The sequence below is a fragment of the Arachis hypogaea genome, chromosome 2 (assembly GCF_003086295.3).
Source record: "Arachis hypogaea cultivar Tifrunner chromosome 2, arahy.Tifrunner.gnm2.J5K5, whole genome shotgun sequence".
Classification (NCBI taxonomy): Eukaryota; Viridiplantae; Streptophyta; class Magnoliopsida; order Fabales; family Fabaceae; genus Arachis; species Arachis hypogaea.
Window position 1 is genome coordinate 86,995,966 of NC_092037.1, and position 15,987 is coordinate 87,011,952.

Below are 15,987 nucleotides of genomic sequence, written 5' to 3' on the forward strand. Positions count from 1 at the left end.
AATTACTAAAATACCATTTTAGGATTAAGACTATTTGATTGTGTTATCATAATAAATTAGAAATGTGAATTTAATTTAATTTAAAAGACTAAAATATTATTTTTGTCAATTTTTAAAATGACAAAAGTAACTGTTACAGTAGATAACCGAAGATTAGTGGGCTGAACTTATTAGATTGGTCCAATCGCTCAAAAGAGGGATCCTCTGACCGGGTCAGCATTTAGGAACCTCCGTCCGATTTGTTTGCGTGTGAGTGAATGGGGGTAGTACTTGCAAAGACACTCCGATGCCTAAGTCAGCAAGAGTCTAAGCAAGTTTTTAGAGTATGGGAACTTAGAGATACCTGAGGGGTGTCAGTATATTTATAGTGGTGAACTCATAACCACCGTTGAAGTGGTTTCATCTTTTAAGAAAGATAACCGTCCCTTTATCTTAGGGAAGTCAAGATATGGCTCCTGGAAGTGGGTTGAGAGATTTTAAGGGCAGTTATTTATTTGAATAAGTATTATCTGCTAGCTAACCTTCGTTTCCGACTTCCTTGTGGCGGAGCCTGTGTTGAGTCCGACCTCTTGTGGCGAGATTGGTTGTGGAAAAGATCAATCTTGTGGATTGGGTCTTTTTATCTCGTTTGGATTTAAGTCTTGGCATTGAATTAGGGTAAGAAGAGTAACATTTTAAAAATAATTTTAAAAGATTAAAATACTCATGCGTGATTAAAATTGTTTATCCCTATGAAAATTAGAAATTTCAGTTTATTTTAAAAAGATTAAAAATAACCTTTTTAAAATTAGTTTTAAAAACACTAAAAAAATTTCTAAGTTTAAGATTATTTAATTATATTCAAAAATAGATATTTAAACTTTACTTATTTTAAGAATACTAAAATATTCTTTTAGTTAATTTTTAAAAAGACTAAATGCTTATTTAAAAATTGGAGTCAATTGCAATAACCAAATGATAGTGTGATGATTGCATCAACGTGTAATAAAAATTTTACATGATCAAATGTCACCTAATTAAAATTTAATTATTTTAGCATAATAATTAATTATTATTGGTTTAACTTAATTAATTATGTGATTGTAAAATTTGAGGCCGAAAATTGTAGAATAATATATTGTTGAATTTTGACTGGCCTTTCAAACTAAAATACCAACAAATTACGAGTTAGGACGAAAACCAATATTCCGTTGAGAGAGTTAAAATTTTTTTTTTAAAATTTTTTTTAAAAAATATCCTATGCGGCTGTCACTCACACAGCTAACCAGTCTGGAGGCATCACCCATGGCTGATGGCTACATCCCATCCTCGCAGTGAAAATTAATGCTCACGCACTCTGTCACATTACGTCTAATCTCCTGTTGGTTCCCTCCCCTACTGGAATAGAATCCCTCTTTTGCGTCTGTCACTAACGCCCAGCAGGTTACAATTTTGAAGCACGTCACATTCATTCATTACCGGAATCCTACTCGGAATACCACAGACAAGGTGAGACTTTCCGGATTCCCAGGATCCTACTCGGAATACCACAGACAAGGTGAGACTTTCCGGATCCTCATAAATGCCGCCATCCATCTAGCTTATACCACGAAGATTCTGTTGGGGAATCTAAGAGATACACATTCAAGCTCTTTGTTGCATGTAGAACGGAAGTGGTTGTCAATCACGCGCGTTCATAAGTGAGAATGATAATGAGGGTAATCTGACTCATCACATTCATCATGTTCTTGGGTACGAATGAATATCTTGGAATAAGAATAAGAGAGATTTGAATAAAAGATAATAGAATTTCATTAATACTTGAGGTACAGCAGAGCTCCACACCCTTAATCTATGGTGTGCAGAAACTCCACCGTTGAAAATACATAAGCAAAGGGTTCAGGCATGGCCGAATGGCCAGCCCCCAAAACGTGATCACAGGATTCAAAATACAATCCAGGATGTCTAATACAATAGATAAATGTCCTATATATACTAGACTAGCTACTAGGGTTTACATGAGTAAGTAATTGATGCATAAATCCACTTCCGGGGCCCACTTGGTGTATGCTTGGGCTGAGCTTGATCATTCCACGAGCTAAGGCATTTCTTGGCGTCAAACTCCAGGTTATGACGTGTTTTGGGCGTTCAACTCCGGATCATGACTTTTTTCTTGCGTTTAACTCCAGACAGCAGCATGAACTTGGCGTTTAACGCCAAGTTACGTCGTCATTCTTCGAATAAAGTATGGACTATTATATATTGCTAGAAAGCCCTGGATGTCTACTTTCCAACGCCGTTGAGAGCGCGCCAATTGGAGTTCTGTAGCTCCAGAAAATCCATTTCGAGTGCAGGGAGGTCAGATTCCAACAGCATCAGCAGCCCTTTTGTCAGCCTTTTTCAGAGTTTTGCTCAAGTCCCTCAATTTCAGCCAGAATTTACCTGAAATCACAGAAAAACACACAAACTCATAGTAAAGTCCAGAAATGTGAATTTAACATAAAAACTAATGAAAACATCCCTAAAAGTAGCTCAAACTTACTAAAAACTATATAAAAACAATGCCAAAAAGCGTATAAATTATCCGCTCTGAAAAAATAAAAAAAGAAATTAAATAATTATATTGACAAAATAAGTAAAATTATCAAAAATAGGAAATTATTTTAATAAATTATATTGTTTTAATTTCTTTTTTTTATAAATTAAAATAATTTATATTATTTTATTTATTAAATAATTATTTTAATAAATTATATTTTTTTTAGTTTCAGAAAAAATAAAATTCAGAAATTTCGAAAATTACTAACCTCTCTTTCAAAAATTATTTTCGAAATTTCTCCTCTCTTTTCTTCTTCTATTTAATTATTTAATTACTAACACTTCTCTTCACCTCTCTTCATCTCAAATCACCACCTCTATCCTTACCCATTCTTCTTCACTCTTCTTCCCTTTCTTCTTCTACTAACATAAAGGAATCTCTATACTGTGACATAGATGATTCCACTTTCTTTTCTTGTTCTCTTCTTCCCTATATGAGCAGGAACAAGGAAAAAGACAAAAGCTTCCACCTCTGAGTCATGGGAGATGGAAAGACTAATATAAGCCGTCATAGCTCAGTGGTAGAACATGTGGCTGCAAATCAAGAGATCCCTGAGATACCTCAGGGGATAAATTGTCCTCCACACAACTATTGGGAGCAAATAATGATAAAAACACCAAAATCACTAGGGATCATGCAACAGAAGCAAGGAAGAGACATAAAGGAGCTCAAAAAGCACCATTGGATCTTCAAGAAGGCGCCACCCTCACTCAGGTGGACTCATTCCTTGTTCTAAATTTTTTTTCTCTTTTTCCTACTTTTCGTTTTTTTTTTATATGTTTATCTACTTCATGATCATTAGTATGTAGTAACTATGCCTTAAAGATTATGAATAATTCCATGAATCCTTCACCTTTCTTAAATGAAAAATGTTTTAATTCAAAAGAACAAGAAGTACATAAATTTCGAATTTATCCTTGAATTTAATTTAATTATATTAATGTGGTGACAATACTTTTTGTTTTCTGAATGAATGATTGAACAGTGCATATGTCTTTTGATATTGTTGTTTATGAGTGTTAAAATTGTTGGCTCTTGAAAGAATGATGAACAAAGAGAAATGTTATTGATGATCTGAAAAAAATCATGAAATTGATTCTTGAAGCAAGAAAAAGCAGTGAAAAAGCAAAAGCTTGAAAAAAAAATGGCGAAAAAAAAAATATATAGAAAGAAAAAGAAAAAGCAAGCAGAAAAAGCCAATAGCCCTTAAAACCAAAAGGCAAGGGTAGCAAGGATCCAAGGCTTTGAGCATCAATGGATAGGAGGGCCCAAGGAAATAAAATCCAGGCCTAAGCGGCTAAATCAAGCTGTCCCTAACCATGTGCTTGTGTCATTAAGGTCCAAGTGAAAAGCTTGAGACTGAGTGGTTAAAGTCGTGATCCAAAGCAAAAAGAGTGTGCTTAAGAGCTCTGGACACCACTAACTGGGGACTCTAGCAAAGCTGAGTCACAATCTGAAAAGGTTCACCCAGTTATGTGTCTGTGGCATTGATGTATCCGGTGGTAATACTGGAAAACAAAGTGCTTAGGGCCACGGCCAAGACTCATAAGTAGCTGTGTTCAAGAATCAACATGCTTAACTAGGAAAGTCAATAACACTATCCGAAATTCTGAGTTCCCAGAGACGCCAATCACTCTGAACTTCAAAGGAAAAAGTGAGATGCCAAAACTATTCAGAAGCAAAAAAGCTACAAGTCCCGCTCATCTAATTAAATTAATATTCATTGATATTCTGAAATTTATAGTATATTCTCTTCTTTTTATCCTATTTGATTTTCAGTTGCTTGGGGACAAGCAACAATTTAAGTTTGGTGTTGTGATGAGCGGATAATTTATACGCTTTTTGGCATTGTTTTTATATAGTTTTTAGTAAGTTTGAGCTACTTTTAGGGATGTTTTCATTAGTTTTTATGTTAAATTCACATTTCTGGACTTTACTATGAGTTTGTGTGTTTTTCTTTGATTTCAGGTAAATTCTGGCTGAAATTGAGGGACTTGAGCAAAACTCTGAAAAAGGCTGACAAAAGGACTGCTGATGCTGTTGGAATCTGACCTCCCTGCACTCGAAATGGATTTTCTGGAGCTACAGAACTCCAATTGGCGCGCTCTCAACGGCGTTGGAAAGTAGACATCCAGGGCTTTCCAGCAATATATAATAGTCCATACTTTATTCGAAGAATGACGACGTAACTTGGCGTTAAACGCCAAGTTCATGCTGCTGTCTGGAGTTAAACGCCAGAAAAACGTCATGATCCGGAGTTGAACGCCCAAAACACGTCATAACCTGGAGTTTGACGCCAAGAAATGCCTTAGCTCGTGGATTGATCAAGCTCAGCCCAAACATACACCAAGTGGGCCCCGGAAGTGGATTTATGCATCAATTACTTACTCATGTAAACCCTAGTAGCTAGTCTAGTATATATAGGACATTTATCTATTGTATTAGACATCCTGGATCCTGGATTGTATTTTGAATCCTGTGATCACGTTTTGGGGGCTGGCCATTCGGCCATGCCTGAACCCTTTGCTTATGTATTTTCAACGGTGGAGTTTCTGCACACCATAGATTAAGGGTGTGGAGCTCTGCTGTACCTCAAGTATTAATGAAATTCTATTATCTTTTATTCAAATCTCTCTTATTCTTATTCCAAGATATTCATTCGTACCCAAGAACATGATGAATGTTATGAGTCAGATTACCCTCATTATCATTCTCACTTATGAACGCGCGTGATTGACAACCACTTCCGTTCTACATGCAACAGAGCTTGAATGCGCATCTCTTAGATTCCCCAACAGAATCTTCGTGGTATAAGCTAGATAGATAGCGGCATTTATGAGGATCCGGAAAGTCTCACCTTGTCTGTGGTATTCCGAGTAGGATCCTGGGAATCCGGAAAGTCTCACCTTGTCTGTGGTATTCTGAGTAGGATTCTGGTAATGAATGACTGTGACGTGCTTCAAACTTGTAACCTGCTGGGCGTTAGTGACAGACGCAAAAGAGGGATTCTATTCCAGTAGGGGAGGGAACCAACCGGTGATTAGCCGTACTGTGACAGAGTGCGTGAGCATTAGTTTTCACTGCGAGGATGGGATGTAGCCATCAGCCATGGGTGATGCCTCCAGACTGGTTAGCTGTGCGAGTGACAGCCGCATAGGATATTTCCCCGAGAGGAAGAAAGTAGCCACAGTTGATGGTGAACCCCTATACAAAGCTTGCCATGGAAAGGAGTAAGAAGGATTGAGTAGAAGCAGTAGGAGAGCAGGCGTCCCTGGGCTCTACAGCATCTCCATCCGCTTATCTGAATTTCCAACCAATGAATTTGCATAAGTATTCTATCCCTTTATTTAATCTATTCTTTTATCTTTATTTTTGAAACCCATAAACTATTTTAATCTGCCTAACTGAGATTTACAAGGTGACCATAGCTTGCTTCATACCAACAATCTCTGTGGATTCGACCCTTACTCACGTAAGGTTTATTACTTGGACGACCCAGTACACTTGCTGGTTAGTTGAACGGAGTTGTGAATTTAACCAAGAGACACAATAGTTTTTGTGTATATGCCAAAGAGCCAATATTGATGATCACAATTTCGTCAACCAAGTTTTTGGCGCCGTTGCCGGGGATTGTTCGAGTATGGACAACTGACGGTTCATCTTGTTGCTCAGATTAGGTAATTTTCTTTTCAAAAACTTTTTCAAAATTTTTCTTTTCTTTTTCGTTTTTCCAAAAATGTTTTTCGAAAAAAAAAAATAATAAAAATCCAAAAAAATCATAAAATCATAAAAACCAAAAAATATTTTGTGTTTCTTGTTTGAGTCTTGTGTTAATCTTTAAGTTTGGTGTCAATTGCATGCTTTTAAAATTTTTCTTGCATTTTTTCGAAAATCTCATGCATTCATAGTGTTCTTCATGATCTTCAAGTTGTTCTTGATAAGTCTTCTTGTTTGATCTTGATGTTTTCTTGTTTTGTGTCTTTTCTTGTTTTTCATGTGCATTTTTGCATTCATATTTTTCAAGCATTAAAAATTTTTAAGTTTGGTGTCTTGCATGTCTTCTTTGCATTAAAAATTTTTCAAAAATATGTTCTTGATGTTCATCATGATCTTCAAAGTGTTCTTGGTGTTCATCTTGACATTCATAGCATTCTTGCATGCATTCATTGTTTTGATCTAAAAATTTCATGCATTGAATATTTTTGTTGTTTTTCTCTTTCATAATTAAAAATTCAAAAAATCAAAAAAATATCTTTTCCTTATTTCCCTCCAAATTTTCGAAATTTTGGGTTGACTTGGTCAAAAAAAATTTCAAAATTAGTTGTTTCATACAAGTCAAGTCAAAATTTCAATTTTAAAAATCTTATCGTTTCAAAATCTTTTTCAAAAATCATATCTTTTTCATTTTTTTTATTATTTTCGAAATTTTAAAAAAAATTATTTTTCAAAATCTTTTTCTTATCTTTTATATCATATTTTCGAAAATTAGCTAACAATTAATGAGATTGGTTCAAAAACTTGAAGTTTGTTACTTTCTTGTTAAGAAAGGTTCAATCTTTAAGTTCTAGAATCTTATCTTGTAGTTTCTTGTTAATTAAGTCAATTTTAAAACTAAATCTTTTTCAAAATATCTTTTTCAAATATATCTTTTTATCTTTTATCTTATCTTTTTCAAAAATTTTATCTTTTTCAAAATTTGATTTCAAAATATCTTATCTAATTTCTTATCTTCTTATCTTTTTCAATTTTGATTTCAAAATCTTTTTCAATCAACTAACTAACTTTTTGTTTGTTTCTTATCTTTTTCAAAACCACCTAACTACTTTTCCCTCTCTAATTTTCGAAAATTCTCCCTCTCTTTTTCAAAAATTCTTTTTGTTTTAAATTTTAATTTTAATTATATTTTGTCTTTGATTTTCGAAAATTACTAACCTCTTTTTCAAAAATTATTTTCGAAAATTTCTCTTCTCTTTTCTTCTTCTATTTAATTTTCTCTTCACCTCTCTTCATCTAAAAATCCGAATTCTTCTTCATTCTTCTACCCCCCCTTCTATTTTCTACTAACATAAAGGAATCTCTATACTGTGACATAGATGATTCCACTTTCTTTTCTTGTTCTCTTCTTCCTTATATGAGCAGGAACATGGAAAAAGACAAAAGATTCCACCTCTGAGTCATGGGAGATGGAAAGACTAATATAAGCCGTCATAGCTCAGTGGTAGAACATTTGAATGCAAATCCAAGAAATCCCTGAGATACCTCAGGGAATAAATGGTCCTCCACACATCTATTGGGAGCAACTATGGATAGGAGTACCAAAATCATTAGGAATCATTCAACAGAAGCAAGGAAGAGACATAAAGGAGCTCAAAAAGCACCATTGGATCTTCAAGAAGGTGCCACCCTCACTCAGGTGGACTCATTCCTTGTTCTAAAATTTTTTTTTTCTTCTACTTTTCGTTTTTTTTTTATATGTTTATCTACTTCATGATCATTAGTATGTAGTAACCATGCCTTAAAGATTATGAATAATTCCATGAATCCTTCACCTTTCTTAAATGAAAAATGTTTTAATTCAAAAGAACAAGAAGTACATAATTTTCGAAATTATTATTGAATTTAATTTAATTATATTAATGTGGTGACAATACTTTTTGTTTTCTGAATGAATGATTGAACAGTGCATATGTCTTTTGATATTGTTGTTTATGAGTGTTAAAATTGTTGGCTCTTGAAAGAATGATGAACAAAGAGAAATGTTATTGATGATCTGAAAAAAATCATGAAATTGATTCTTGAAGCAAGAAAAAGCAGTGAAAAAGCAAAAGCTTGTGAAAAAAAATGGCGAAAAATTGAGAAAGAAAAAGAAGGAGCAGTAGAAAAAGCCAATAGCCCTTAAAACCAAAAGGCAAGGGTAAAAAAAAGGATCCAAGGCTTTGAGCATCAATGGATAGGAGGGCCCAAGGAAATAAAATCCAGGCCTAAGCGGCTAAATCAAGCTGTCCCTAACCATGTGCTTGTGTCATGAAGGTCCAAGTGAAAAGCTTGAGACTGAGTGGTTAAAGTCGTGATCCAAAGCAAAAGAGTGTGCTTAAGAGCTCTGGACACCACTAACTGGGAACTCTAGCAAAGCTGAGTCACAATCTGAAAAGGTTCACCCAGTCATGTGTCTGTGGCATTTATGTATCCGGTGGTAATACTGGAAAACAAAGTGCTTAGGGCCACGGCCAAGACTCATAAGTAGCTGTGTTCAAGAATCAACATGCTTAACTAGGAAAGTCAATAACACTATCCAAAATTCTAAGTTCCCAGAGATGCCAATCACTCTGAACTTCAAAGGAAAAAGTGAGATGCCAAAACTGTTCAGAAGCAAAAAGCTACAAGTCCCGCTCATCTAATTATAATTAACATTCATTGATTTTCTGGAATTTATAGTATATTCTCTTCTTTTATCCTATTTGATTTTCAGTTACTTGGGGACAAGCAACAATTTAAGTTTGGTGTTGTGATGAGCGGATAATTTATACGCTTTTTGGCATTGTTTTCATATAGTTTTTAGTAAGTTTGAGCTACTTTCAGGGATGTTTTCATTGGTTTTTATGTTAAATTCACATTTCTGGACTTTACTATGAGTTTGTGTGTTTTTCTGTGATTTCAGGTAAATTCTGGCTGAAATTGAGGGACTTGAGCAAAACTCTGAAGAAAGGCTGACAAAAGGACTGCTGATGCTGTTGGAATCTGACCTCCCTGCACTCGAAATGGATTTTCTGGAGCTACAGAACTCCAATTGGCGCGCTCTCAACGGCGTTGGAAAGTAGACATCCAGGGCTTTCCAGCAATATATAATAGTCCATACTTTATTCGAAGAATAACGACGTAACTTGGCGTTGAACGCCAAGTTCATGCTGCTGTCTGGAGTTAAACGCCAGAAAAACGTCATCATCCGGAGTTGAACGCCCAAAACACGTCATAACCTGGAGTTTGATGCCAAGAAATGCCTTAGCTCGTGGAATGATCAAGCTCAGCCCAAGCATACACCAAGTGGGCCCCGGAAGTGGATTTATGCATCAATTACTTACTCATGTAAACCCTAGTAGCTAGTCTAGTATATATAGGACATTTATCTATTATATTAGACATCCTGGATTGTATTTTGAATCCTGTGATCACGTTTTGGGGGCTGGCCATTCGGCCATGCCTGAACCCTTGGCTTATGTATTTTCAACGGTGGAGTTTTTGCACACCATAGATTAAGGGTGTGGAGCTCTGCTGTACCTCAAGTATTAATGAAATTCTATTATCTTTTATTCAAATCTCTCTTATTCTTATTCCAAGATATTCATTCGTACCCAAGAACATGATGAATGTTATGAGTCAGATTACCCTCATTATCATTCTCACTTATGAACGCGCGTGATTGACAACCACTTCCGTTCTACATGCAACAGAGCTTGAACGCGTATCTCTTAGATTCCCCAACAGAATCTTCGTGGTATAAGCTAGATGGATGGCGGCATTTATGAGGATCCGGAAAGTCTCACCTTGTCTGTGGTATTCCGAGTAGGATCCTGGGAATCCGGAAAGTCTAACCTTGTCTGTGGTATTCCGAGTAGGATTCCGGTAATGAATGACTGTGACGTGCTTCAAACTTGTAACCTGCTGGGCGTTAGTGACAGACGCAAAAGAGGGATTCTATTCCAGTAGGAGCGGGAACCAACCGGTGATTAGCCGTACTGTGACAGAGTGCGTGAGCATTAGTTTTCACTGCGAGGATGGGATGTAGCCATCAGCCATGGGTGATGCCTCCAGACGATTAGCCGTGCGACTGACAACCGCATAGGATCATTTTCCCGAGAGGATGAAAGTAGCCACAGTTGATGGTGAACCCCTATACAAAGCTTGCCATGGAAAGGAGTAAGAAGGATTGAGTTGAAGCAGTAGGAGAGCAGGCGTCCTTGAGCCATGCAGTATCTCCATTCGCTTATCTGAAATCCCCACCAATGAGTCTGCATAAGTATTCTATCCCTTTTATTATTCCTTCTTTAATTTTCGAAACCATAAATCAATTTAATCTGCCTAACTGAGATTTACAAGGTGACCATAGCTTGCTTCATACCAACAATCTCTGTGGGATCGACCCTTACTCACGTAAGGTTTATTACTTGGACGACCCAGTACACTTGCTGGTTAGTTGAACGGAGTTGTGAATTCAAATAAAGACAATTATTGAATAAATCCATACAAGTACAAAGAATAGTGATCACAATTTCGTCCACCAAGTTTTTGGCGCCGTTGCCGGGGATATTTCCAACCAATTTTGATTCACCAAACTTTTTCAGAGTTTAACGCCAGGATGGTGGGGAGGAGGTAAAATTCGTTTTTTTCTTTATAATTTTTCTAAATTTTTATGTTTCAATTCATGATTTCTTGCATAAACATGTTTCAAAATGTCATCCTTCAATTCCAAAATTTTTAATCCTAATTTCTAAAAAACACTAATTTCTAAAATCCCTTTTTCAAAAATATCAAATATATCTTAATTCATAAACCCAAATCTTTTTCCAATCCAAATCTTTTTCGAATCTTTTCCAACTCATCATATCTTTTGGATTTCAAAATTGCCTCTCCCTCTATTCCTCTCCTGTCATTTCTTTTGCTTGAGGACAAGCAAACCTCTAAGTTTGGTGTGAGTTGCCATGATCACTGAGCTAAAACTCATCAAGATCATGGCACCTAAGGGAACAAGAAGAGCAAGGATGTGAACTTAAGGGAGTTGAAGCGTCAGAAATTAATTCTTGAAGGCACCCTACAGACTAGAGGAACATCCACTTCCCAAAATACAGGTTGTTAAGTTCTAATTCTAGCTTTAACTCTGTGATAGTATTATTATAGGATTTTACCTTAGAAGTTATATAGGAGTAGTAGTAATTAGCATATCTATTTTGGTTTTATTTCCAATTAAGTTATAATTTATTTTTCCCATCATCATCAAACATGAATAAAATAGTAGATTTGTAGAATAAAGAGGCAATTTAATTTTTTCGAGTTCTTAATAAGGAAAATTCTAATTATTTATATGTGGCAAAAACTTGGTGCACGAATTTGTGATTCGCACAACTAACCAGCAAGTGCACTGGGTCGTCCAAGTAATACCTTACGTGAGTAAGGGTCGATCCCACGGAGATTATTGGCTTGGAGCAATCAATGTTATTTTATTAATCTTAGTCAGGAGGCTAAAGAAGTTAATTGGATTTATTTGTAAAAAGCCAAACTACAAACTACTTAAAATTGTAAGTTAAAATAATAGAGTTACTTGTTGTGCAGTAATGAGAAACATGTTGGAGTTTTGGAGATGCTTTGTCCTTTGAATTTCTACTTCTCCTTGAAATCCTCTTCTCACACGCAAGGTTCCTTCCATGGCAAGCTCTATGTAGGGTGTCACCGTTGTCAATGGCTACTTCCCATCCTCTCAGTGAAAACGTTCCTATGCTCTGTCACAGCACGGCTAATCATCTGTCGGTTCTCAATCAGGTTGGAATAGAATCCATTGATTCTTTTGCGTCTGTCACTAACGCCCAGCCTTCAGGAGTTTGAAGCTCGTCACAGCCATTCAATCCCAGAATCCTACTCGAAATACCACAGACAAGGTTTAGACTTTCCGGATTCTCATGAATGCCGCCATCAATCCGGCTTATACCACGAAGATTCTGATTAAGGAATCTAAGAGATACTCATTCAATCTGATGTAGAACGGAGGTGGTTGTCAGGCACACGTTCATGGATTGAGGAAGGTGATGATTGTCACGGATCATCACCTTCTCCATAATTAAGCGCGAATGAACATCTTAGATAAGAACAAGCGTGTTTGAATGGAAAACAAAGGAATTGTATTAATTCATCGAGACGCCGTAGAGCTCCTCACCCCCAACAATGGAGTTTAGAGACTCATGCCGTCAAAAAGTATGTAATTCAGATCTGAAAATATCATAAGGTACAAGATAAGTCTCTAAAAGTTGTTTAAATAGTAAACTAGTAACCTAGGTTTACAGAATATGAGTAAACTAAGATAATTGGTGCAGAAATCCACTTCTGGGGCCCACTTGGTGTGTGCTGGGGCTGAGACTAAAGCTATCCACGAGTTGAGGCCTTTCTTGGAGTTGAACTCCAAGTTGTAACGTGTTTTGGGCGTTCAACTCCGGATCATGACGTTTTTCTGGCGTTTAACTCCAGACAGCAGCATGTACTTGGCGTTCAACGCCAAGTTACGTCGTCTATCTTCGCACAAAGTATGAACTATTATATATTGCTGGAAAGCCCTGGATGTCTACTTTCCAACGCCGTTGAGAGCGCGCCAATTGGACTCCTGTAGCTCCAGAAAATCCATTTCGAGTGCAGGGAGGTCAGGATCCAACAGCATCAGCAGTCCTTTTTCAGCCTAACTCAGATTTTTGCTTAGCTCCCTCAATTTCAGCCAGAAATTACCTGAAATCACAGAAAAACACACAAACTCATAGTAAAGTCCAGAAATATGATTTTTGCCTAAAAACTAATAATATTCTACTAAAAACTAATTAAAACATACTAAAATCTACATGAAATTACCCCCAAAAAGCGTATAAAATATCCGCTCATCACAGTGCTGTAATTGCATGTAATTGTAATTCAAATATTCCCCGGCAACGGCGCCAAGTTGATCCGGCAACAACACCAAGTTTTTGGCGCCGTTGCCGGGGATTGTTCGAGTATGGACAACTGACGGTTCATCTTGTTGCTCAGATTAGGTAATTTTCTTTTCAAAAATCTTTTTCAAAAATTTTTCTTTTATTTTTCGTTTTTCAAAAAATGTTTTTCGAAAAATATAATAAAAATACAAAAAAATCATAAAATCATAAAAATCAAAAATATTTTGTGTTTCTTGTTTGAGTCTTGTGTTAATTTTTAAGTTTGGTGTCAATTGCATGCTTTTAAAATTTGTCTTGCATTTTTTCGAAAATCTCATGCATTCATAGTTCTTCATGATCTTCAAGTTGTTCTTGATAAGTCTTCTTGTTTGATCTTGATGTTTTCTTGTTTTGTGTCTTTTCTTGTTTTTCATGTGCATTTTTGCATTCATATTTTTCAAGCATTAAAAAAAATTTTAAGTTTGGTGTCTTGCATGTCTTCTTTGCATTAAAAATTTTTCAAAAATATGTTCTTGATGTTCATCATGATCTTCAAAGTGTTCTTGGTGTTCATCTTGACATTCATAGCATTCTTGCATGCATTCATTGTTTTGATCTAAAAATTTCATGCATTGAGTGTTTTTGTTATTTTTCTCTCTCATCTTTAAAAATTCAAAAATAAAAAAAAATATCTTTTCCTTATTTCCCTCCAAATTTTCGAAATTTTGGGTTGACTTGGTCAAAAATTTTCAAAATTAGTTGTTTCATACAAGTCAAGTCAAAATTTCAATTTTAAAAATCTTATCGTTTCAAAATCTTTTTCAAAAATCATATCTTTTTCATTTTTTTATTATTTTCGAAATTTAAAAAAAAAATTATTTTTCAAAATCTTTTTCTTATCTTTTATATCATATTTTCGAAAATTAGCTAACAATTAATGTGATTGGTTCAAAAATTTGAAGTTTGTTACTTTCTTGTTAAGAAAGGTTCAATCTTTAAGTTCTAGAATCTTATCTTGTAGTTTCTTGTTAGTTAAGTCAATTTTAAAATTAAATCTTTTTCAAAATATCTTTTTCAAATATATCTTTTTATCTTTTATCTTATCTTTTTCAAAAATTTTATCTTTTTCAAAATTTGATCTCAAAATATCTCATCTAACTTCTTATCTTCTTATCTTTTTCAATTTTGATTTCAAAATCTTTTTCAATCAACTAACTAACTTTTTGTTTGTTTCTTATCTTTTTCAAAACCACCTAACTACTTTTCCCTCTCTAATTTTCGAAAATTCTCCCTATCTTTTTCAAAAATTCTTTTTGTTTTAAATTTTAATTTTAATTATATCTTATCTTTAATTTTCGAAAATTACTAACCCCTTTTTCAAAATTATTTTCGAACTTTCTCTTCACCTCTCTTCTTCTATTTAATTATTTAATTACTAACACTTCTCTTCACCTTTCTTCATCCAAAAATCCGAATCCTTCCCTCTTCTTCCTTCTACCCCCCTTCTTTTTTTTTTTTTACTAACATTAAGGAATCTCTATACTGTGACATAGAGGATTCCTCTTTCTTTTCTTGGTTCTTCTCTTTCATATGAGCAGGAACAGGGAAAAGGGCACTCTTGTTGAAGTTGATCCAGAACCTGAAAGGACTCTGAAGAGAAAATTAAGAGAAGCTAAATTACAACAATCCAGAAGCAACCTTTCAGAAATTTTCGAACAGGAGAAGGACATGGCAGCCGCAAATAATAATGATAATAATGCAAGGAGAATGCTTGGTGACTTCACAAAGCCAACGTCCAAGTTTGATGGAAGAAGCATCTCCATTCCTGCCATTGGAGCCAATAACTTTGAGCTTAAGCCTCAACTAGTTGCTTTAATGCAACAAAACTGCAAGTTTTATGGACTTCCATCTGAAAACCCTTATCAGTTCTTAACTGAATTCTTGCAGATCTGTGAGACTGTAAAGACGAATGGAGTTGATCCTGAAGTCTACAGGCTCATGCTTTTCCCTTTTGCTGTAAGAGACAGAGCTAGAATATGGTTGGATTTACAACCTAAGGATAGCCTGGACTCCTGGGATAAGCTGGTCACTGCTTTCTTAGATAAATTCTTTCCTCCTCAAAAGCTGAGCAAGCTGAGAGTGGATGTTCAAACCTTCAAACAAAAAGATGGTGAATCCCTCTATGAAGCTTGGGAAAGATACAAGCAGTTAACCAAAAGATGTCCATCTGACATATTTTCAGAATGGACCTTATTAGATATATTCTATTATGGTCTCTCTGAATTTTCGAAAATGTCACTGGACCATTCTGCAGGTGGATCTATTCACCTGAAGAAAACGCCTAAAGAGGCTCAAGAACTCATTGACATGGTTGCCAACAACCAGTTCATGTATACCTCTGAGAGGAATTCCGTGAATAATGAGATACCTCAGAAGAAAGGAGTTCTTAAAATTGATGCTCTGAATGCCATATTGGCTCAGAACAAAATGTTGACTCAACAGGTCAACATAATCTCTCAAAATCTGAACGGATTGCAACATGCATCCAACAGTACTAGAGAGGTAGCTTCTGAAGAAGCTTATGATCCTGAGAACCCTGCCATGGCAGAGGTTAATTACATGGGTGAACCTTATGGAAACACCTATAACCCATCATGGAGAAATCATCCAAATTTCTCCTGGAAGGATCAACAAAAGCCTCAACAAGGCTTTAACAATGGTGGACGCAATAGGCTGAATAATAGTAAG

General features: G+C 35.5%; 1 non-coding gene across 1 annotated transcript; it reads right to left on the reverse strand.

The window, feature by feature from the left end:
- Positions 1–15,369: 15,369 nt before the first annotated feature.
- On the reverse strand, positions 15,370–15,473 carry LOC112767206 (small nucleolar RNA R71). Its single transcript, XR_003184776.1, has one exon. It is a non-coding gene; the product is annotated as a small nucleolar RNA R71 (small nucleolar RNA).
- Positions 15,474–15,987: the final 514 nt, after the last annotated feature.